At 36.1% G+C, this 24619-nt stretch overlaps 1 protein-coding gene across 3 annotated transcripts in view; it reads left to right on the forward strand.

Moving 5' to 3' along the window:
* Positions 1 to 24619, forward strand: part of Gycalpha99B (guanylate cyclase 1 soluble subunit alpha 2) — a 1063824-nt gene that overhangs the window by 935571 nt on the left and 103634 nt on the right. The window lies entirely within an intron of this gene.

Raw genomic sequence — 24619 nt, forward strand, 5'->3', positions numbered from 1 at the left:
TGTGATCTTGTCATAATACGGACTCCCACACTAATTGCCTATCCAAACACTCCAGTTTCTGTACCCTTTACATATAATTGCTCGCTTGTATTAATCAGAGGTTTTGCACCATCTATGTCTGTTGCGTGAATTTCAAGCGATGTTAAAATAATTTGACAAGGTTACAAATATCCTCCATGACTGCTATGCTCTTCGTCAAGTAATCACATCAGTCTTACGCTCATTAGCGAACGATAACATTTTCATTTCCTTTTTATTGTCGTTCAGTACATTATATCAAAGGCTGTAATCTTTCAATTGATTTATCACGGATGGTGATTCAGTCTTTTGCCTCATTTCCCTGGAATCAGTCATAACGACCTCTTGTGTTGGTTTCTTTTCTCCCAACTCTCGTCCTGCCGTTCAGTTATCACCATTTCCGCTTCCTATTCAGGTTATCCCTACTCCTTATGCAGCTTTGTTACTGTCTTGCTCTATCTCTGCAATAGTTACAAAGGTTGTCTGAAAACCTCTTCTTTAATATCTTGAAGAGCCTTTAAAACCATTGTTTCCTATATGCCTTCAAGCACATGAGTACGTATATATGATGGCTAATGTATTGCATACAGTGTGACTGAAACACCTTCCAAAGTTCATTATTATCTACTTGTTTTTTGACACGCACAGTAACGGGATTACTGTTTTCCTTCTAATTCCCAATGGGTTTCTGACTCGTTCTAAATATTTTTTTTTTCATTCTTCATCAAGAATAACATCATAATCTGCCCTCCCCTTCCATGCCCAAGTAGTTCCATCGTATGATCTTCATTTCATTGCTCTACTTTGTCTTCTGCGGTGTCATTGCCTTCTAGAATGGAATACAGAGTTTAGGCCAAAGGCCACGCGCTGGGACTTATGAGGTCATTCAGCGCTGAAGGGAAAATTGAGAATAAAAGGTTAAAAAGGTGTAACAGGAGGAAAGCCTCGCAGTTGCCCTATGAAATAATCGTTAGGAGAGGATGGATGGCAAGATGGAAGAAAGAGAATGTGAAGGGGGGTACAGTGAAAGGAATAAAAGGGGTTCCAGCTAGGGGCCGAAGGGACGCTGCAGAGAACCTTAAGTAATGTTTACAGTGCACCGCGTGGGGTGCACTGACGGCACTACCCCGCTACGGGGTCATTGCCTCCTGGTACTAAGAGGAAGGCCGTATCATCGTCGGAGAGAGTAATTTCGGACTATTCCAGCTCAGGAAATCAAGAACTCTGCGAAATTCACTTCTATGTTTCAGCCACGTACTAAATTAAGAAAATGTACTACAATTCATTTTGAAATTATAGTTTCATATTTCAGCCGCAACCTGAATTAAGAAAATGAACTCTAATTCATTTTGATATTATAGTTTGGCCGTACTAATTCGATTGAACTGATTTTTAATTTTACCCGTGGCTATTAACATTTCTCTCTATTGAGGTATTTTTACTGTAATCCTTAAATAATAAAATTAATATCACAATTTTGCATATCATAACAACAATCTACTTGATATCCACATCTTATTAAGTCTACCCATTGTTTTCTGTCTTTCACTAAATTCTAACCCAAGATATTGGAAGGATTCAGTCTCATGAATCCTTTCTCCGTTTGATGTTTGTTCGTGCCATTGTGCAGGCTATGTCCTTGTTACTTCTGTTCTTCTTAGATTTATTTTGAGTCCCATCTCTCTAGAAATATGATGTATTCTATTCAAATACATCATACTTCTAGAGAGATGGGACTCTATTCAAGAGGCTCTGCAAATCTTGTGGCCTTTTGCTGATCTAAATCGCATCAGCTGTCTATTCGAAGTCTGTTTAGTTTCTGTCGTTACTCCAGTCTAAACCTTCTTTTCCATCTCCGACCAGTTTTTAGTTTTCCGTCCTCACTTTTTGCTGTCTGCACTTTTTCTGTTCCCCCCTCAGATCTTAAAAGCTACTGAGGCTAGAGGGCTGCAAATTGGTGTGCTGATCATCCCCCCTCCAATCATCAAACATACCAAATTTCAGCCCTCTAGCCTCAGTAGTTTTTATTTTATTTATGGTTAAAGTTAGCCATAATCGTGCTTCTGGTAACGATAAAGGATAGGCCACCACCGAGCCGTGGTTAAAGTTTCATGGGCCACGGCTCATACAGCATTATACCGAGACGACCGAAAGATAGATATATTTTCAGTGGCCTTGATTATACGCTGTAGCGGTTGTACAGAAAACTCGACCGCGCCGAGGTATGCATTTTTTACTTGTTTCGTTATAAAATCTTTGAGAAAGGCAAATAACCAGGGTAAAATTGCATTCCACTGTAGCAACCCTCTATTTACTTCCAAGTCACGTGACAAGACCTCAGAAGATTTAGTTTGCAGCTACTTCTTTCACGGCTAATTTCAATTAGCTCTCCTTACTTAACGGAAGCGCCAGAGTGATACAAGATCTTCCTTAACAGCGCTCTTTAGACTCAGTCAAACACTTTCTCGTAGTCCTTTGCTAAAGGCAACTTCTTCTTCATCTCTAAGTTTTTCCTCATTTTCTTTTCCTAGCCTATTGGAAATAAGCTTACTGAATAATTTTATTGCAACCGCCGAAAGTATAATCTTTCTAGTTACAAGATTTCAACAAAGTGACTCTCCTCTGGTACCTTAGCTATTACTTCAGTATATATATATATATATATATATATATATATATATATATATATATATATATATATATATATATATATATATTATATATATATATATATATATATATATATATATATATATATATAACCTGAACGTTTTTACCAAGAGCGTTTGTGAAACATTGGTGCGTCCTTTCGTTTAATCCTATCACTATGAAATTCCTGTCCATGAGTTTGGTAAAGTAGAATCAACGTCTGTTTGAATTAGTCTTTACTAATACCATGACTTTCGGCGTAGAAGATAAGAGAGCAGAGCAGAGCATCCATGTGATGCTGTACTAATCACATTTGCTCGGCAGCCTTAACAGAGAGCTGCAGCGGATCAGTATTTGCTCAGTTAGTAGAGCATAAGGTTGAACTCCAATAAACCTGAGGCGTCGTTGGTTAACCGATCTTGCACGTGATCCCACTCAAAATCATGCTTTGCACGAGTGGTTCTGAACTTCTGTATTCTGAATATTCGACTGTACGTATAATATCTTCGACCTCAAGTTCTTTTTTTCATATAAAACATGAGAAACATGTCAACAAACGCCGTCATAAAGCTGGCTATTGTTTGTCAAGCCTTCTGCATCCACGCACATTGTCATTAACGTTGATGACTTCAGATCTTTTGTTCTGCCTTTACTGTTATATTGCTCGCCTGTCTGGATGTCAGCGACATCAAGGATCTTCATCTTTAGACGAGAATGTTCGAGCTGGTGCTTTCCAGGTTCACAACAATGGTACGTACGATTTAGACGATCGTCGGAAGATATCTTATTTGATCGTTTTCCACAGCCTCTGTTCTAACAAGGAACTTCCACTACTACCATTACTGCCTGGGAACTGAGATCCCGTACACGTGATTGTTTTGTAGAGCATCAGCATTTATATTCTACCAAGGTGCCATGTTGTCACTATGCCCATAACCCTTTCATTGTCCCTCATGTAAAACTCTCGATTTTTTCCTCTGTAGATATTATGTGCTTAACTGATTACTCACCAACTGTACAAATTACAGTTCCTAGAATTCCTTAACCTGTTACGCTAAGCCAAACTTCGGCTCTCCTTCAAACACAGCCCGTATATTGCATTCAGCAACTCAAACCAAGAACAGTCAGCACAGAAACACAATGAAAATCGGAAACCAAACGTTTACAGGGACATTCTTACCTCCGTAACTTTCAGGCTGCAGAGTCCTATGAAGAAGACTGGAACTGTCGTTTATTCGGTCCTCTCTTTACTTGATGTCCGATTCTACTTAACCCTAAAATTACTTGAACACTGAACCAAGTTCGGTCGGTAAGGGAAATCTGTGTAATTGGATGTTCATTGATCTCCCGGAAAAAATAAGTTTTTGAAAATTGCGAAGTGCTCATAAAGTGGAGAAAAAAAAACTCTTGTTTTAAACAAAATTAAATTGAAAGGTCAACAAGAATGTACATGATAAGGGGAAGATACATATATATATACAGTATATATATATATATATATATATATATATATATATATATATATACATATATATATATATATATGTGTGTGTGTGTGTACTGTATAAATATATACATATATATCTTCCTCTTACCATGTACATTCTTGTTGACTTTCCATTTTCATTTTGTTTCAAACGAGAGATTATATATATATATATATATATATATATATATATATATATATATATATATATATATATAATGTGTGTGTGGTGTGTATGTGCATATATATATATATATATATATATATATATATATATATATATATATATATATATATATAATGTGTGTGTGGTGTGTATGTGCATATATATATATATATATATATATATATATATATATATATATATATATATATATATATATATATATATATATATATATATATGATACTGTAAAAAAGAGATTTGCGCTATGGCTTTTCAAGCACTGACACTGGATAATAATTTTTTTATGTATCTATGTAGGGTATTAAGTAAAAGGCTTATCAGCGTCGTATAGTGTGTTTGAATTATATTTTCATTGCTCAGTTCTATCAAAGCCAAAGGAAATGCAAAATAAAATAAGAAAAGTAATGGATTTACCGATTGTTCTGCAACGGCTTGCAAGCTTGGAACAGAGAATAAAAAAGTTGAGGAAAATAGTCGAAGCAGACTGAATACTGAATACATGATATTAGTGTCACTCAAATCGCCTATTTAATGGCAGCCCCGCCACTTGCCCTTTCTTTTTGTTTGCTTTTATATTTTCTGTCTCAATAACCTTTGCTTTTGCGACACCAGAAATTATATTCCACATTCAACCAATCAACAAATCTAGGATCGAGACTGTGAAGCCTCTCACTCGGATCTAATGGCTGCTTCGGCTTTCCTTCAATTATTTTGAATTTAAAAACTTTAGGTTTAACCGCTTTTTACGAACACCTGTGGCCTTCATTTTTCTATTCTTCCTTTTAGTTTAGTGATTATCACTGTTGTAAATTTATCGAGGTTACTATACACAGAATACCTAAAATATCATATATATATATATATATATATATTATATATATATATATATATATATATATATATATATATATATATATATATATATATATATAATTTTTTTTTTTTTTTTTTTTTAATTCCCATTCACTTATATAGAAGGGAACGTTCTCTCAGTTTACTTAACCTAAGGACTGTGTAACAAGCAGTTCATGTCAGGCCATACCTTGAGATCCCAGAAAAGATCTGTGATTGAGTTTTGATCTTTATAATAAGATACGGTTCAGCGTCCACTATATCCAAATGCAATCGCGTTTCTATGCTTCTGTTTGTTAAAACATCTTAAAAAATGCACCAATAGTAGATAGACATTTTCGAGTATGTAAAACTCCACTGCCCTTTAAAATGGGTTGAGGTGACTAAACAATTATTTAAAGCTATGAAAGGTATCTTGGTCTCCAAGTATATAATAAGCAAATCTCTAAACTGAAACAAAAAACCATACAACAATGGAAAAGCAGATAGTGAGCATGAGAAGCAGTTCCTACACTCTACTGGATTGAGGGTGTCAGTGAAATAGATTCAGGAATTCCGAGTCCAGTTCAATCACAGCTACAGCACGAGAGCACAACGAAATGGCTCCGGCTGCTCTCTTTGCATGAATGTAACGTTGTTCCGTACGTAAGCGATTTTAAACTATAATGCATAAATTCTAAGTATTTCACTCTTACATTTTTCGTGGTTTTATTGTCAAAATAATTGTTTCAAATCATTGTTAGACGACTTAAGTCTCTTTGCCAGTGTTTTAGGTCATTTTCGATTATTCCTCCGGAAACATTTATGAAATGGAAAATCGTACAAGTTGTCCTTATTAAACTTATTAGCCTACTAGCACAGACTTCGGAATGCCTGCTTAGGAATCAGCACTAGTGAAATCGCCTCTTGTGAACCGGAGATGACTGTCATGAAAAAGAAGTTTGTAAAACTGCGCAGGAAGAGGTGTACGTAGTCTCAGGGTATGAAGCTCAACTCCAATCAGACCAGTCTTCTCAGATTGAAAAATCTTGCTCGAAGGACGTGTACTTTCTCCACCAACACTAATACTTCTTATTTCGACCGCCGCCAAAATTATTATTTTTGGCCCCACTGTCTAAACTTCTGATTTGCTCTGTTGCTTTGTCGGCATATTTTCAGCCGTTAATTCGCCTTCCGGTTTTTTTTCCTTTATTACCTCAATTTCTCATTTTTCACGAATATTCTCATTGCACATGCAGTTATTTACGTTTTATATATATACTGTCATTTGGAATTGATGGCGCATTCCTTTCTGATAATAATGATTCGTTTTATGCATTCACAAAGTCATCAAATTTCCGAAAGGATGATGATATCTTAACAACAAATTATATCGTTTATTGCCTACCCCCCACTGTATAACTAACTGAATTCTGCAGAAAACATCACAAAATACATGTTCGTTGGAATGCAGTGGCACCGCTTAATTATATTCATAATGTGATTTTCGTGCTGGTGTTTGCTGCTTTGCACAATTATCATAATTAAAAACAGAGAGCAGAGAGCTCGACTGTAATTACGCTGTATTTTGGTGTTCTCTAATCCATTATCGTCACAACTTTTTTCCATCATTCTCGTCAAAATCCATATCACGCTCTTTTTTTTTTTTTTTTTTTTTTTTTTTTTTTTCCAGTCTTCACTTCCAAGTCCACACTGAAAAAAGCTCGAGACATTCGAAAGGTTTTTGAAACGTGGGCCTCATCATCAGTGACGCCGCTTTGGGTCTTTTGTCATTCCCCCTTCGAGCATCGACGCTGGAGACACGGCGGTCTGGCCATAAAAGGCCTTGGTGCTGTCTTGGCCTCTTTGGCCTCTCACTCCTCTCACTCCAAGCAGCACCGGAAAATGCGCAAGACTGTAACTGCACTGAATGATCGTCGTTCTCAATCTGACCAGAAAGAAAAAGCTTTTAGAATTATAATACTCAACTCTGTTGACTGATATTTCCGTTAACGGAACACTTTCTGCCTTCATCAGTAAAATGTCCATTTTCATTTATTTTATTTATGTAGACATTTCCTCTTATCTTGCATTATGACGATTACTTGTGAGGGAAAAGAAATAGATACTGTTAGAAGCACCGTCGCTACTTTGTCATTTTTTCGTCTGTCTTTATCCTCGTATAAAGCTGGATAAAGACAGAATGTGCCGGTAAAATCTCTCGCACTCACTACAATATGACAGAAAAAATAAACACGGAAAACATCACTTCTCTCCGGTGGTACTTTCCATTACCTATTGTCTTAACGTCCATTACGGAAGGCTATATATATATATATATATATATATATATATATATATATATATATATATATATATATATATATATATATATATATATATATATATATATATATATAAAATATGAAGTGAATGCTGTGATCTCAATCAACATTGTAATTTTAAATGAAAATCCAAATTAACGGTTATTTTTATTTTACAGCTACCTCGAAGTAAATGTTGAATTTACCAGCAACCCCTCCCCGATTTCCTATCTGATCCAAAGCAGAGGATGCGTAAAATTTTTGCCTTTTAATCAGTTTAAGATCGTTTGAGGGCCTCTTCTTGTCCGTGAACTCACCACTTCGGCAACTTTGAATTCCACAAGCGTCTGTTTCATAAGAAAATAAACCATTCTATCATCCTTCTCTGCAGTGTTCGAATCACTCTTTTTTATTTGTACTGTAGGATATTCCTTCAGACGGATTAAGTGTTGTCAGTGTAATTTAAAAGATGATATTGAAAAAGAAAGAGTAATGGTCTTAGATATGTATTCGTACTTTAATGTCACAACATATTGTACAACGACAAGGTGCAATAGTTTCCATAAAAGACGGATGATGAAATATAATTAAAATGAGTAGAAACGAGAGTACAAGGAAATGAGCATTATGGCTTAGGTGGTTTGGTTGACTCTTGTACATATTTTCAAGAATGAAGCAACAAAAATGATGTTGCGATAAACGAGGTAAAGGGAGGCAACAGGATCCTTCCAGAGGCTCTCCTATAGTTCCCTCTGACAGGTCTCTCCCCCTTTAGGCCAGAATCATCGCCAGTCCGTTTTTGCAAATTTGTCTTTCCCTGTCCATTAACCTAATGGCACTACTCTATATCTGTCTTTCATTCGGCAAGACCCAGCTACTTCGTTTCCTTGTTTTTCTCATCCCAAGACGATGCCGCAGCGGTTTTGCTTGTATTTTTCATCAAACTTGTCATTTCTTTACGCTAAATCCATAGAGAATATATTCAAGTCTGAATAAGTAAAATGCTCGTAAGTTCGCCTGTTAGGTATTCTAGGAGTTTCTAGACAAACTTAGTTTGTAAATATATATATTTCATATCCGCGGTCTTGGAAACCAAATATATATATTTCTTATCCTCGGTCTTGGAAACCAATCTATTAAAGGCTGTTCCAAAAGAGGGTGACCTATCTATTCCCTCGGTCAATTTGATCTTCTTCCTTATCTAATGTCTTTGAGAATCGACTTTGCTTCGATTCTCTCAGCTTCTTTGGTGATCGTCTGCACTGATTCAGCAAAGCAAGATCCAATGAATCGCCTCCGCTAACAAAGAAGTATAGCAGTTATAACACGAAGAAAATAAGATTTTAAAAAATGACCCACATAACTGAAACAACAGATTGTTTCCTTAAATCGTTAATACACAGCGATCAATGCCATTGACAGCTGGAAACTCTCGCATGGGTCTTAGCTTGAAGTCGATAATGTTATTTATTTATTTCCACATGTTATTTATTTATTTCAGCGAATACGCTAATATTGATACTTGAACGCATGTTTCTCAACACGCAATTTCCATTTTGGTATTATTAATATCGCCATTCACGAACAAAACTGTCATATAAAAAACTGATATACAAACACTATCGCAAAGATAACAGTGTTAGGCCTGTTAACTGAATTTCAGTGTATTTCACTCCTTAAAGAAGGGCGACACCAATTGTGATCAGTCGTTATCATTAACAAGTAAGAAAGGAGCAAGTTTCTTCGGCAAAATCGAGTTTTCTGTACTGACCATGAAACTCAGCCGCGGCCCATGAAACTTTCAGCCACTGCCGGTGGTGGTCTGTGTTGTTGGTACCTATAGCGGTGCCAGACCCACAATCATGCTAACTTTAACCTTAAGTAAAATAAAAACTACTAAGGCTAGTGGGCTGCAATTTGGTATGTGTGATAATTGAAGGGTGGATGATTAACATACCAATTTGCAGCCCTCTAGCCTCAGTAGTTTTTAAGATCTGAGGGCGGACAGAAAAAGTGTGGACGGACAGACAAATAGCCATCTCAGTAGTTTTCTTATACAGAAAACTAAAAACTAAGACTTCCCACAGGAACCTAAACGACGGCTTAACTGTAAAAACAAATGGCATAATGTTAGATTGGGAAATGAAAGAATATTTGAAGGTGTGACAATGGTATGTAAATGAGACTGAGAACAAGGGAATTAAGACATTCTAGAAGGACAGCGATGGAGGTGAGGAGAGCAATCTTCCTTGAGTCTAGCTGCGAGGCTAATTTATTTGCAAGTTGTAAATGTGTTCATGTACTTTCAGAACAAAAGTTTTGAGTTCGATACCGGTCTAATTATTGTCTTTTTGTGGCTATTGTAGTAGTGAAATCAGCCTATACTGATTTTAATAATTGCCGTAACGAAATGAAAAACTCTTTTTAAACTTTAGAACGTTGTCAGTTGACAATGATTGTCAGTAAATAAAATATTGTTTATATGATTAACATTAAAACATTCTTGAATGTTACAAGATACACATAGATACATGAACATTTACTTGGCATCTCTCTAAGATATTTAGTCTTGTGACACTACCATTACTACTTGCCACCGCCGTTAATATAAAAGAGTACTTTGTCAAGTCTGAAAATGTTCAGACTGGTAGAAATAGTCAGGGCACATACATGACCATTCTCCAGCTAAATTAAAATGACATTTAACTCATTGATAAGACTTTAGTTTTGCTAAACAATATACTAGCCATTTTTTTGTCATTTGGAAAACAGAGAAAATTAATGCACGGCCCTGGGTCTTCCTATTGAGCAGCCAAAGGCTGTGCAGAATGCACCGCCCACATCGACATCTCTGTTGACATTTCTGGTGGTGTCCCGCGTCCGCTGTGAGGCGCCACTTGTCAATTATCGAAGATGGCGGTGGGTGAATGCACAGTCTCTTCATAAGATTTCTGGCTATACCAAGGTCACCAAACTCTTTTTTTTTTTCCTTTTCGTCTTCTCTAGCTGAAATTTCATATAGGCAGTCTACATGGAAACCTTATCTCCTTACATACCAGTGGGATGAGTAATCTTGGATTCCGTGCATATAGAACCGAAGAATGATATCTGAAATTAATAAAAATTATAAAATTCTCTAAATGAAAAATAGAGGTAAAAGAGCTGAAGTCTTTATCTGCACTTACATTGTCAGTGATCTTTAGTGAAACGTTCTGAGGCTCAAATTGGTTCGCTATTGCAAAATCTAGTGATAAAAGGTTTTCCTCTGACAGTTTATATACATATACGATATATATAAATATATTTGGAACTAATGAAAAGATAAGCACGAGCTTCACAAAAAAAATTTCTGACTGACGTCGGGATCGAACCCCAGTCTCTCAGATGACAGCCCAGGGTATTACCAGTTGAATTACAATGGTATCGCCCTGGCTCGACATTTGAGAGACGGGCTCGATCCCGATGTGGCTCAGCAGTGTATTTCTGTGAAACACGTGCTCATCTGTTCACTAGTTCCAATATATATATATATATATATATATATATATATATATATATATATATATATATATATATGTGTGTGTGTGTGTGTGTGTGTGTGTGTGTGTGTGTATATATATATATATATATATATATATATATATATATATATATATATATATATATATATATATATATAAAATATTCATTTTGCATTACTTTCCTTTTTTCTATCATTGTCATAGGCAGATAACCAGCTTTGGGGGTTGCCAAAAATATAAGCTGGGATTCTTGAGTTACCAATTAGTAAGTTTAGTATTTAACCATGGAAAATCTGCTCCTTAATTTTTTGGGCAATTGTATATGTAAATGACATACAGAGCATCAAAAATGTTTGCTCGTTAGATCCTTCTTGTTTTAAAAAACCAGTGCATTTCAGTATTTGCCCCATTTTCGGAATAGCAAATAAATGACGCAAAAGCAAATCTTTTTCATGCAGTGTAATCCTCCTCCCAAAAGACTGAGAGTAATTGAAATTTCAGAAAAGCCAATTAACTTGCCAGACACCTCTTTCGGTGATTTCAAGGGTTCCATCAATCAATACCTCAAGTCCGAAAATCCTGTTCAAGAGAGCTTGATATATTGTTCTTACACTCACAAGGGGACTGAATCTATCGGGTTTTTAGTTAAGGGTCTCGTAATCGTTTTGAAAGTGAACAGTTTAATTGGAGAAGAAATTCGTTTCGAGTGTGCATGGGATCGCTGTCCCATTAGTTTAATGATGCTCATACATGATAAGACTCGAGTAGGTCCCCGAATGAGATGAGATGAGGACGGCCTTCATTCCGGCGGGCAGAGGAAGGAGAGGAGAGGAGGCGAGCACGCAGGGTCGATGCTGAGGCGCCCCCCATTTGATGTGAACCTGCTTTCTGATGCCAAGATGAGAAAGGAACGCTAGATACGGAAGCAATACTCAAGTGTGGAAAAATAAGGGATTTCCTGAACGAAGAAAAGTGTGTGACATCGAAATGAGTATGTCTCTACTACCTGTTTCATATCTTTTGTTCTCTTATTGTGGAAATGTTCTTTTTCTGTTCGTACGGCGCCAGGTTCCCGGAACCCTTTACCTTTAACTTCCAGGAAATATTCCCGAAAGGGCCAGCTTCCCTCTACAATAGAAATATTTTGATTTAGACCGCCTTCAGAAGACTCCCACTCGGCCATCTTCCGTGAGATATATTTCAATAGGAAAGTTCTGCTACTTTTCTTCAAGAATGTGACTTATCATGTAATACGTGATATTCATTTCTTAGAAAATCGGCAATTGCTGTTCTCGTGAGGTGCCAAGATGCACAGGTCTTGGTATCTCTGACTACATAATTAAACAGTGCTTATTTTCTCCAATATATTCGAGTATTTATTCATTGATTATTGTATTTTATTTTCACTGTGTCACTATGCTTCTCGTTTCTCACAGACTTTTAGTTTTCTGTAAAAGAAAACTGTTGAGATTGGCGTTTGTCTGTCCGTCCGCACCTCTTCTGTCCTCCCTCAGATCTTAAAAACTACTGAGGCCAGAGGGCTGCAAATTGGCATGTTGATCAGCCACCCTCCAATCATCAAACATACCAAATTACAGCCCTCTAGCCTCAGTAGTTTTTATTCTATTTAAGGTTAAAGTTAGCAATAATCGTACGTCTGACACCGCTATAGGTACCAACAACACAGGCCACCACCGGGCCGTGGCTGAAAGTTTCATGGACCTATGTTAAGAGTTTTGTGGGTCTTGGCTGAAAGTTTCATACAGCATTATACGCTGTACAGAAAACTCGATTGTGCGAAGAAACTTCGGCGCATTCTTTACTTGTTTCTTTTTGTTTTCACACAAACTCAGCTCTGGTGTCAACTTTTGAATGGTGATATTAAAAATGGTGGTACACTGAAAAACTTAGTCATACAGGGAAAAAAAGTATGTGTGAAACTCGAACCTCGAGAAGAAAAGATTGTTGTCATCTTTTCAAGAACAAAAGAATAAAAATTTCGAGGTAAGAATCTACAAAAGAGAGAGGGGAGGAAGAAACCCGTAAGACGGAATTCTGGATTATAAGGGCTTTGCGACACTTTTTTTTTTATTGAATGCCATAGGGATTTGAAGAGTGACGAAAGCTTATTTTTGCGGTCACTCACCGAAGAAGAAGACCAACAAGAGAAAGAAACAGGAAAGAAAGAGCCATAGTTGAATTTCTCTTCAGGAAACTAAGCCATTGGCCCAAAAGGAAAGCAGATTCATGAAGTTCAGAGAATGTTAGCTGCGTAAAGTTTTCGAATAGTTTGCAGTAGTTATATTGGAAGCTAGAGCAATACAGCAACAGTTGGAAGAGAAGGAGAGCATCTTTTTTATGTGAAGAGGTTGGGATCAACCAGCGACCGCCTCGCATCCTGCGAGAGGAAAAGTGGAGGCAATAAGAGATAATCTGATCAGGGCAGTACGTGCAACTAGTCCTTAGATTTATTATCGTGATCTACCCCTGGCGTTTCTGTGCGGCTTTAACCTAACGTTTTTGAACTGGAAAGGCCGGCGTAGAAAAGTTTATGATTATGGTCTGATAAAACTTCCATCGTAGTTAAGGACAAATATTTCACTTCCTTCACAGAACTCTGGGGAAAGTTGCCAGGAAGGAAAAAAACAGTTTTATGGTTTAAGAGGAATAACAAATGAGCATATGGAATTCCCCGCGCAACTCCCACTGCAAATGTTTCGAGTCTTCAGTTCACATAAAAAAAGAAGGATCGGTCGCAGGACGAAATACTACATTTCCCTCTTTAGTAAAGCTCATCCTTTCTGTTTATGGCCTTATCAACTCAGAACGTTTCCTCGTAAGTCAAGAAGAGTCCGAATAAATACAGAAGTCACATGCACTCTCAGCCACCACGTAAGGAGAAATGTTTGTCATAATATATTCAAATACTCCGAAAGATTTGCGGAGTAACAATGTCCTTGATAACTGTAATATGAAACACTATCATCAAGAAAAAAAGAATCAAACAGTTCCTATACAACTTCAAAGTTCTTCAGTATGGCACCGTAGTTGCTCGCGCAGGATGATTAAACGCGGTTGAAATGCCATGACCGAACATGTTCATAAACCTCCAGCACAAGCAAAAATCCATCACATCATTCCATACTTGCAAATAACGGTTGAGAGGCAGCTGCATTATTACGTTTGCATTTTGATGGCGCAGCTTGCACGGCAAGTCCGACCTCGTCGAACCAAATATGAACTCTGTCTCGCCACGAAATTGGAAAGCCGCTTTACCTGTAATTCTAAAGAGCTCTTCATGAGAATGAAGTGTAATCCTCATGCATAGCCAAAAAAAAAAAAAAATACATTCAGCTATTCTCTTAACAGTTGTACATTGGAGATTACAAGTTTTGTAGAAAGTATTTTCACTTCAGCTGTTCATCTGCCGCATAATTATTAATAGGAAAAAATGAAGTTTTTATCTTTAAATTATATATGTATCATACTTTTACTATTGCGTCTGAAAGAATTATTATTTGTTTTGGAGGGAACGAAGGGTTTTCGGTGGTGAATCCCGCCATACGGTGAGAAGGTAGCTCGTATCTTGCTTCACTTCTTGCCAGATCCCCAGCATTCGTTGGGATGGGATAATGGTTTGGGCTTCAAATCTACATGGCAAAAAAATAAAAAAAGTTGCAGTACAAACATAAATTATTTCATCTCAGGACATTACCGGCTATAGCCTAACAAGAAGTAACGTTCAACATGAATATAACTCACCTCGTTTTCTAATCCATATAACTATTTCTGGGCCAACTTGTATCTAGAAGAAATTTTTCGTTTAATTTGTCATTATTTTACCTGTAGAGCACTGGTAAATATAGCGCAAATAAGAGATGCGCGGCAGCAGTGTTAGTCATTTATTTGTAAGGGGCATGGTACAATGACAGTTCCCATTCAATACCTTACTTCCGAAAATTACGCGCACCTGCTCACAAAGCCTGTTTAGCTTCCCCTTCCCCACCTCCAGATAAAAGTTCCAGGTTCTTTTGCATGAGCAACGAAGCAAAATTAATCACCTTCCGCTGGGACACTGACGGACCAATATGTAACTGTCCTTTCCGGAAAACACTATTTCCTTGCAAGAAAGTGAAATTTGTTTGAATAAGCATCTGGAAAGTAGTTTTCATGCATATATATATATATATATATATATATATATATATATATATATATATATATATATATATATATATATAAAGATGAAAAACACGAAAGGAAAGGGAAACACTGGAGTGCAGCACCCCCATTGTTTCCCTTTCCTTCGTGATTTTATCTTTATTTATATATATTCGTCACGTTCCATATTTTCGTGATTCAGTTATATATATATATATATATATATATATATATATATATATATATATATATATATATATATATATATATATATATATATATATATATTAGCGCATGGACCATGGAAACGTATTCATCTCTACATAATTCTTTATTTCCAACGTTTCGTAATAAAAAGCTTTATTACATCATCAGAATCTGTTAAATAATGAATAAAATTACTTTAAAAATTGCTCTTAAAATCAATAAAATCCATAAAATACTTCACAGTTAAAATACAAGATAAAAAACCGAAAAAAAAAAAAAAAAATCATAGAAGCAAAATCAAGACCGCTAACCAACCTTATACCAAGAAGGCAGAAGACAGAATGCATAAGAAAAGTTAACTCAGGTACAGCTGAGTGGAGGAGAATCTGGAGTATTTAACTGGGGAACTAGTTGTTTAATAAATAATGATTCCAGGATAGGCAGTTCGCATACATTAGTTGTTTGGCCTATGATACAGAAATCGTTTCTATCAATATATGTTTTACAAATTTTTGAATGGTTTCTTATGTTGAATGCTCGGGGATTGGAGAGCCTGCAGCCAGTTTTCGGACTGGCTGTAGGCTCTCCAATCCCGAGCATTCAAGCATAAGAAACCATTCGAAAATTTGTAAAACATATATTGATAGAAACGATTTCTGTATCATAGGCCAAACAACTAATGTATGCGAACTGCCTATCCTGGAATCATTATTTATTAAACAACTAGTTCCCCAGTTAAATACCCAGACCTCCTCCACTCAGCTGTACCTGAGTTAACTTTTCTTATGCATTCTGTCTTCTGCCTTCTTGGTATAAGGTTGGTTAGCGGTCTTTGATTTTGCTTCTATGATTTTTTTTTTTTTTTCGGTTTTTTTATCTTGTATTTTAACTGTGAAGTATTTTATGGATTTTATTGATTTTAAGAGCAATTTTTAAAGTAATTTTATTCATTATTTAACAGATTCCCTGATGATGTAATAAAGCTTTTTATTACGAAACGTTGGAAATAAAGAATTATGTAGAGATGAATACGTTTCCATGGTCCACCTTCGCGCTAATGTATACCACTGGCCGTCGCCTACTTGTTCTTATATATATATATATATATATATATATATATATATATATATATATATATATATATATATATATATATATATATATATATATATACATATATATGTATATATTATATACAGTATATATGTATATATATATATATGTATTGTATATACCTCCTTACCACTAAAAAGAGTGGCCCCATAAGGTGTTAGGTGTTAACCTTCCGGTCCTAAGCAATTACTCCGGGATGAGACTGCTAGCCACATGACCGTCTCCACTCACTACAGTCGGCTAACACCCAGATGAAATTGGATTTTCAGGATATTGTTGTAAAACGTTTTTCCCACCTGAGACCGTTCTTAGGACAGTCGACATCCACACACAAATGTGGAGAGAGCAAGACAAGAGCTCCCCCTTGTCGAGGGGAGCGGAAACGAAACCCACGCCAAAAACATCTCAACGAGACACAGGGGAAAGAGGGACTTCTTCAGGCCACAGCTGCTGTCGCCGCCATCCAGTCCTTGTTGCAATTGGCAACACGGGATATCCTTGCAATGCAAGTTACGAAGACCAGGGTTTGAAATGAGAGGCATTTGGGAAAGTACAAAAGTTCTGAAGATGCAAAAAAGGGGAACAAGGAAAATCCTCAGACTAATAGAATCTTAATCGGTCATTTTTACTTTGCATTCCTATTCCTATCGAATTCATAATTTGCAAAGTCACATCAAAATTAGGCTTGTCATAATTAAGATCATAAAAAGTTGATTCGGTCATTAGACTCATAGAGAGATAGTATCCAAACCTGAATATATATATATATATATATATATATATATATATATATATATATATATATATATATATATATATTTTATATATATATATATATATATATATATATATGTATGTATATGTGTGTGTATGTATGTATGTATGTATGACTAGTATTACACTACCTAAAACTAACATATAAAATCATATGCATTCATACACACACGCACACACACACACACACACGCACATACACAAACACATATATATATACAGTATATATATGTGTGTATGTGCGTGCGTGTGCATGTGTATTCGTAGGTGTACGCTCATGTTGGAGCGAAACCCCATGTCACCTTTTTTTCTAACAACCGTTACAAATTCCAGATATTTTCAAAGCTAAAGCAATGCAAAGTTTAAAACGACATCTTTGACATATTGGCTATAAAGATGTCAAGTGTCCATCAAGAAAGTGAATAAAAAACTATGACGAAAATATGATCTGCGAAAACACGGTTGCATAACATGCAAAGAAATAAATTTCGTACACTGGATAACTGTGAAACTTCAAAGAAAAAAACTTATTGACAAAATGCTTTAAAGAACAATCACCAGAAAGATGTAAGATTCCCAGAGGCGAAACACTCGCTATTTCAAACCCAAGGTTTTTGATGTATTATTTCACTTTTATGCGCAAGCAGGAAAGCTACTTTTTTATCGGCTATTTACCAAGAATACACCCTATCGTCTAATCTGTTTGCTTCGAAGCTTACAAACAAGGTTATAAACACACTGCATTTTCTAGGTTGGAAAATAAAAACACTGAAGAAAGGGCGGGGAGATTTCAAAGCAACGATAAATTTCAAACGAGGCATCTGGTCGCTATCAGAAATTATGAAAAGGAGAGGAACCGCAAGAGAAATACAATTTTGTTCCTCATTAGATTATTTTAGATTTGTTAATAAAACTCAGAATGGGGGTTACTGAGAAGAGAGAGTTCAATCTTCGTGAAACTACAGCATTGCACTTTGAAGGCTAGCGTTTGATCCCCAGCGTTGTCAGATCCTAGCGGCTCTCTTCACCTGCGTGCTGGCATATGAAAGTGAAAAGAATGCTTTGAGAGAGAAAGATATTTTGAACACGGAATTTGTAATTTTTTGAACTGGGTAGTGACTGACTAATGTCTCCCATTTGCATTTTAATTAATTTCTGATGACTGCAAACATTTTAAAGGGCTTAGCGTACTGTCCAAATAAACAATTTATGTTTTCATAATTGTTTTGGATCACGCTAAAAATATACTTGCAATACTTGGGCAACGACTGTCATGAATTATTTTTGTTGTATCACAGCTTGAGCATTTGTGGAAAATCATTTGTTCATTAAAAAAGAAATAACTCTTCAGCAATTTCAAACTGAATCATATTCATTATTGCACTGGAAATGCAATGGAAACCATTTGTTCGATTGTTTTATTGTTTTATTTAATTGTAATATGAACTGTAAATCTTACAATTCCTCATGATTACAAATGTTTGCAGTTAATATCCTTCTAAGGCATTCAGTTCCAGTATGAACCACAGGATCTTGTATCCGAGTTCCACTGCAGTCCTGTCCTTGATTTCACTTGTAGGGTGAGAGCATACACATGCCCCCTTTTCCATGATGTAATTTTGAAGGATGATGATACTTAGTCCCACATCTGCCAAATAGCAAACCTACAAATATCCTGGGACACCTACCACCTAATCATTGCCCAAGGTCTGAGCTGTCAATTATTGCATTTCGGCAGACAACATTCTTTTCAATTTTTGAGAAAATCAACTTAGCCAATGTTGCGAATTTTGTTCTCAAGTCATAATTAAATTTTTCTAACTTTATGTCTTGAAATGTGTATTCGATGTTGCCCAGAAATTGACGACAATGATGATTCGAGCACAAGTATGTAGAGATTCATGCTTCAGAAAATCTCTCTCACTTTTGAATACTTTTTTTTACTGTCTCTTTTCGTAGCTGACTACCCCTTCCCTCTCTTCCTGTTCACCTTGGTACTGAAAGGATGTCATGGGAAAGGATCCGAATTTGTACTTCCGTTTTCTCTCTCTCTCTCTCTCTCTCTCTCTCTCTCTCTCTCAAAGGCTTCATCATAAGCGGCTCTCTCTCTTTCTCTTTCTCTCTTGTAACGGTTTCATCTTAAGCAGCTCGCTCTCTCTCTCTCTCTCTCTCTCTCTCTCTCTCTCTCTCTCTCTCTCTCTCTCTCTCTCGTAACGGTTTCCTCATAAACGGCTCTATCTCTCTCTCTTTCTCTTTCTCAACGGCTTCATCATCAGCGGCTCTCTCTCTCTCTCTCTCTCTCTCTCTCTCTCTCTCTCTCTCTCTCTCTCTCTCTCTTGTAACGGTTTCATAAACGGCTCTATTTCTCTCTCTTTCTCTTTCTCAACGGCTTCATCATCAGCGGCTCTCTCTCTCTCTCTCTCTCTCTCTCTCTCTCTCTCTCTCTCTCTCTCTCTCTCTCTCTCGTAAAGCATCCACAATAAGTGCATTTCAGATCGCACTGTTTCCAGGCAGAACTGCTTCTTGTACGAGTATTTCTGAGGCTGCCGCCTTAACAGCAGCGCGCTCGAGCTGTCACATTGGATTTCGTCTCTGGAGTTTCGACTTTCCAAAAAATAATCTCACTGTTAAATGGCGTCACTTGTAGTTATTCTTGTTGATTTGAAATTAATTTTATTACCATTATATTGTTATCCATGTCATCACTACTATGGCGCTGTTGTTATTATTATTATTATTATTATTATTATTATTATTATTAAGAAACCGGATGTTCCTGATGATGAAGCAAAAAGATATCTATACCCGAGCTTATTTCGTGTGGTTTGGATTCTACTGATTGTTTTTTTTTTTTTTTTTTTTGTCTGGTGTGGGGATGGTGGAAAAGTACGTACGTTCCAGAACAAATCTCTAGTGATCTCTTTTAAAGCATCCTTCATTCTTAATTAATAGAAGTCTGTTGGAATGAACTGCAGCGCCTACATATGGCCAATAAGAGACAAAATCAGTAAGAAAAAATTTAGATAAACTCAGAGTTGTTACTGTAAGGTTGTCAGTGTCACTGCTGCTTTAGACTTCTGTTTTTACGATAAAACTCAGTATGCACAAGAACTCACCGACCATCCGCTCGGCTGTGTATGGTGTTAGCAGTCTTATTATTATTTTCATATGTCAGTGCTTAATTACTTGAAAATAGAAGGTTCATCATCTGGAGATAGCCCTTTTCCCGGATAAGTCATATAAATACACATACATCCATACATATATATATATATATATATATATATATATATATATATATATATATATATATATATATATATGTATGTATATATATATATATATATATATATAGAGAGAGAGAGAGAGAGAGAGAGAGAGAGAGAGAGAGAGAGTATATTTATATAAATATATACTGTTTATATATAGATATATATATTTACATATATAAATATATACACGTAAATATCGAGCTACAAATATCGTTTAACATCTAATTCCTTTTACCTCGGTAATAACTTACACCCAAGGGAATTATAATACCCCCTTGGGTGTCAATTATTCCAGCAGTATAGTGAATTACATATTTAACGATATTTGTGGCTTAATATGCATGTACGTATATATATATATATATATATATATATATATATATATATATATATATATATATATATGTGTGTGTGTGTGTGTGTGTGTGTGTGTGTGTGTGTGTGTGTGTGTGTGTGTGTAGCCTGTATGTATATATACGTATATATAAATATATGTATTCTTGTCTGTATAATATGTATATACAGTATATATATATGTGTGCATATATATATGTATATATATGTATGTATGTATGTATGTATGTATGTATATAATTATAATTCCACTTGAGTGTAAGTCAGTCCCCGGGTATACCTAATAAAGTTGGAGAATATGCGATAATTGTGGCTTAATATATCTGAATATAAAAACTTGATTAGGGAATAATATTGTTGACTGAAATTCGGAACAGGACATGTGGGTCAAGTGGTTATTAAGACGCTGTTTAGGAGGCGAGTTTGATATCAGCTACTTTTTGTATACATGAACCCAGAGAAGCCTATAGCAGAATTGGTAGAGTTGTAATTTTGATGGTATATGTGGTGTATAATATTGAGAGTGATTAAAAGTTATTATGACAGAGTGTTCAACAGAATATACAGATTCGGGAGTGATTTGCTTTTGTATAAATGTGCGTGTGAGACAAGGTAGTGTTATGTCTCCAAGGCTTAAGCATATTAGATGTAGGAGCAAAGTTGGGGTAAAAAAATTGGGCGTGGAACAGAAGAGAGAGTATAATGAATATGAGTAATGCTATGTAGATAAACAGAAACCGGTAAAAAGGAGCAATGCTTATGGAATGAGCAGTGGAAGAACTGAAGCTTGTAATTCATCCCGATATCTGGAATTTAATGGAAACGATAGTTGTAGGTTGAGATAAGAAATATGATGTTAGCAGGGTGTGTGCGAAAGTTTTGGAGTAGAGTTGGATTATGTATTGAAGCCAAGTTTGGCAATGTAATGAATGTTGGTTGAGCCAACCCTACATGATGGAAGTGAAGTGTGGATGTTGATTGTAGAAGAGCGAAAGGAGATTGAAATTACTGAGATGAGTGTTGTTTGCATAGTAACTGCCATATAAGATCTTTTCAACTGATTTAGCAGTGGAATGATAGGTTCACATGGGAGTGCATAAGGTGGGAAGAGGAGAGGAAGGCGTAGAAAGTGCAGAGTAGATGGAGAAGAAGAGGTACTGGAAAGGAATAGTGTTGACATCAAGCAAGCAAGAGATTGGGCTCAAGATAAGGGTGACTGTCACAGTGTCGTCAGAATTCGATGTGCTGCTGGTGGACATTCCGCGTTTCGTACGTAGCGGCTGATGCTTAGGGATTTTCTCCAAAAATATTCATCTATATTTTAAAAGATCAAATATGAGTGAGGTACTGAGCATTGTCTTGTTTTCCTTTGGAGCCAACCGCTGTCATGGAAAAGGCTCAGTGTTGAAAAATACATATACATTTAACAATTGCCACTTTCCATTCATAGGAAATGGCTCCGGGAAAGAGACAAGATATATTCGCTGTCAAATTCTGTCTTTATTTGGTGAATCAAGGATGGAATCCCCAAGGAGAAAAGTTCCCCAACATTTGCTGCTTCATTTACAGACGCAAGAAGGTCATCAGCAATGTATCGAACTCTGCTGCACAGACACTGCGCCTTTCACCTCTATGCCGCAATCAGTCTCTCGCTTCCTGGATATGAAGACTCTTCCGTTCTAATGACTCTTCCTCCCTCTTTACTCATCTCGCACCTTCGTGGTATTCCTCGAAATTTCCACATTTTCTCTCAGCAATCCTCCTTCTTCCATTCACTCCCTGGGAACTTTCACATTTCTACCACTTGGTGTTTGTTTCTCTGCGCTTCTCACTCCTTCAGTGCTCTCTGTTCCATACACAGCACCTAATCAAGTTTCATTAGCAGCTTCAACTTTTTTCCTTATATATATATACATATATACACGTGTGTGTATGTATATACATACACACACACACACACACATATATATATATATATATATATATATATATATATATATATATATATATATATATATATATATATATATATATATATATATATATATGTTTGTATATGTATATCTGTGCGTGTGTGTGTAACTGTAATAACCCCAATTCTCTCTTAACTTCTCGAATTGTTTACGCATTATGGGTACAGTCGGTAACTTGACCTCGCTCTAATACCCCGGAGGAGGATTCGAATCCTGCTACTAACGTCAGAATTTCTTCATACTTTGCCATGTGGAAATCTTGCTTCGTAGTGATGAGCGTAACCAAAATGTAAAAAAATTCGAGAAGTTAAGAGGGCATAATGATTACTACAATTACGTACTTATCTGGTAAATTGTGACATATATATATATATATATATATATATATATATATATATATATATATATATATATATATATATGTATATGTATATATATATACACATATATACATATACAAAGACTATTTATTGCATAAAAATAAATTCGTGCACTTCTGCTCAGGTGAATACTAGAGTAAAGTACTACAAATGCGTCTTTTGATGAACTGAAAAATATGATGTTGATACATATAAACCTCTTTCGTTTTCCCACCAAATATAAGACTCAAGAACAGACCTCATTTAAATATGGAAAAGACAATGTCTTACGCACGCTTTTCCTGTATATTGCAGAAGAGATGCAAAAGGATCAAATGATTCCCAATAACAGGGCCGTCTCTAGTTCATTCGTTGCCCTAGGCGAGAGTGAACTTTGGCGACCCCCCCCCCCCCACCCAAAGAGTTACATACCTCTGCTGTGGGCCTGTTTTTCCTCCTCCTCCTTTCTTCGCTTTCTGAAAGCAGCACCTGACGCCTTGGGTGACCCTTTCATTACAAAGGACGAGCAATTGACGCGTTGACAAAAATGACAACACGACGTCCTTCTGTATCAATATGAGAACCGGTGATGACCTGAAGGCTGATGCGCTAACACCCCCCTCCCCCCCCACTTTAAGAAAGAAAACGTGTCAAGTATCAAGAAAACGTACTTAAGAGAAAACGTGTCAAGTAGTCTAAGTGTAAAGGGTGTGTTTCAAGTTTATTATACATATATATTTTCATTTATTTATTTTTTAATGTTTATTCTACTTTATTTTTGTTTTTCATCTGTAATTTGGCGCCCTAGGCAGCCGCCTGTGTGGCTTATGCGCAGAGCCGGCCCTTCCAATAATGTTCCCATTGCGCGAGCTGCGTCCATTACCTTTGAGTGCCTTCACAAAAGCTGCCTGGAGACCGATCATTACCCTAGCCATTAGAACAATGAGAAAGGAGCCACTGAACAGAAAATACCTCAAACAAAAATTTCACAGCGACTGCACGCGATAGGAATGACTGTAACTACATTATTCAAAAAAAAAAGTTTAAATAAGCAAAATATATTTCCTCATTCTGAAATTGAATTTTAATATCAATTTTCTGGTTTACAGGCACGCTGGATCTGGAAGTCTTTAAGCGATTTATACCATGAAATTAAATTGTTCACAGCGGTTTTTCATTATATGTAATTACAATTTTTTTTTTTTTACTTTGATCTAAAACTTATTTCTCCTTAAATCAATGAAATTACATTTCAGCAAACTACTTTCTAAAGCCAATACTAAATATCTTGTGTTCGTGTTAGTTTCCTGAAATATCTTTGTTTAATTGAGCCATAATGTTTGTCATTGAATCACAGCTGTTAAGGGAATCATTTATTCCATTTCATTTA

This window comes from Macrobrachium rosenbergii, chromosome 55, assembly GCF_040412425.1.
Source record: "Macrobrachium rosenbergii isolate ZJJX-2024 chromosome 55, ASM4041242v1, whole genome shotgun sequence".
Taxonomy (NCBI): Eukaryota; Metazoa; Arthropoda; class Malacostraca; order Decapoda; family Palaemonidae; genus Macrobrachium; species Macrobrachium rosenbergii.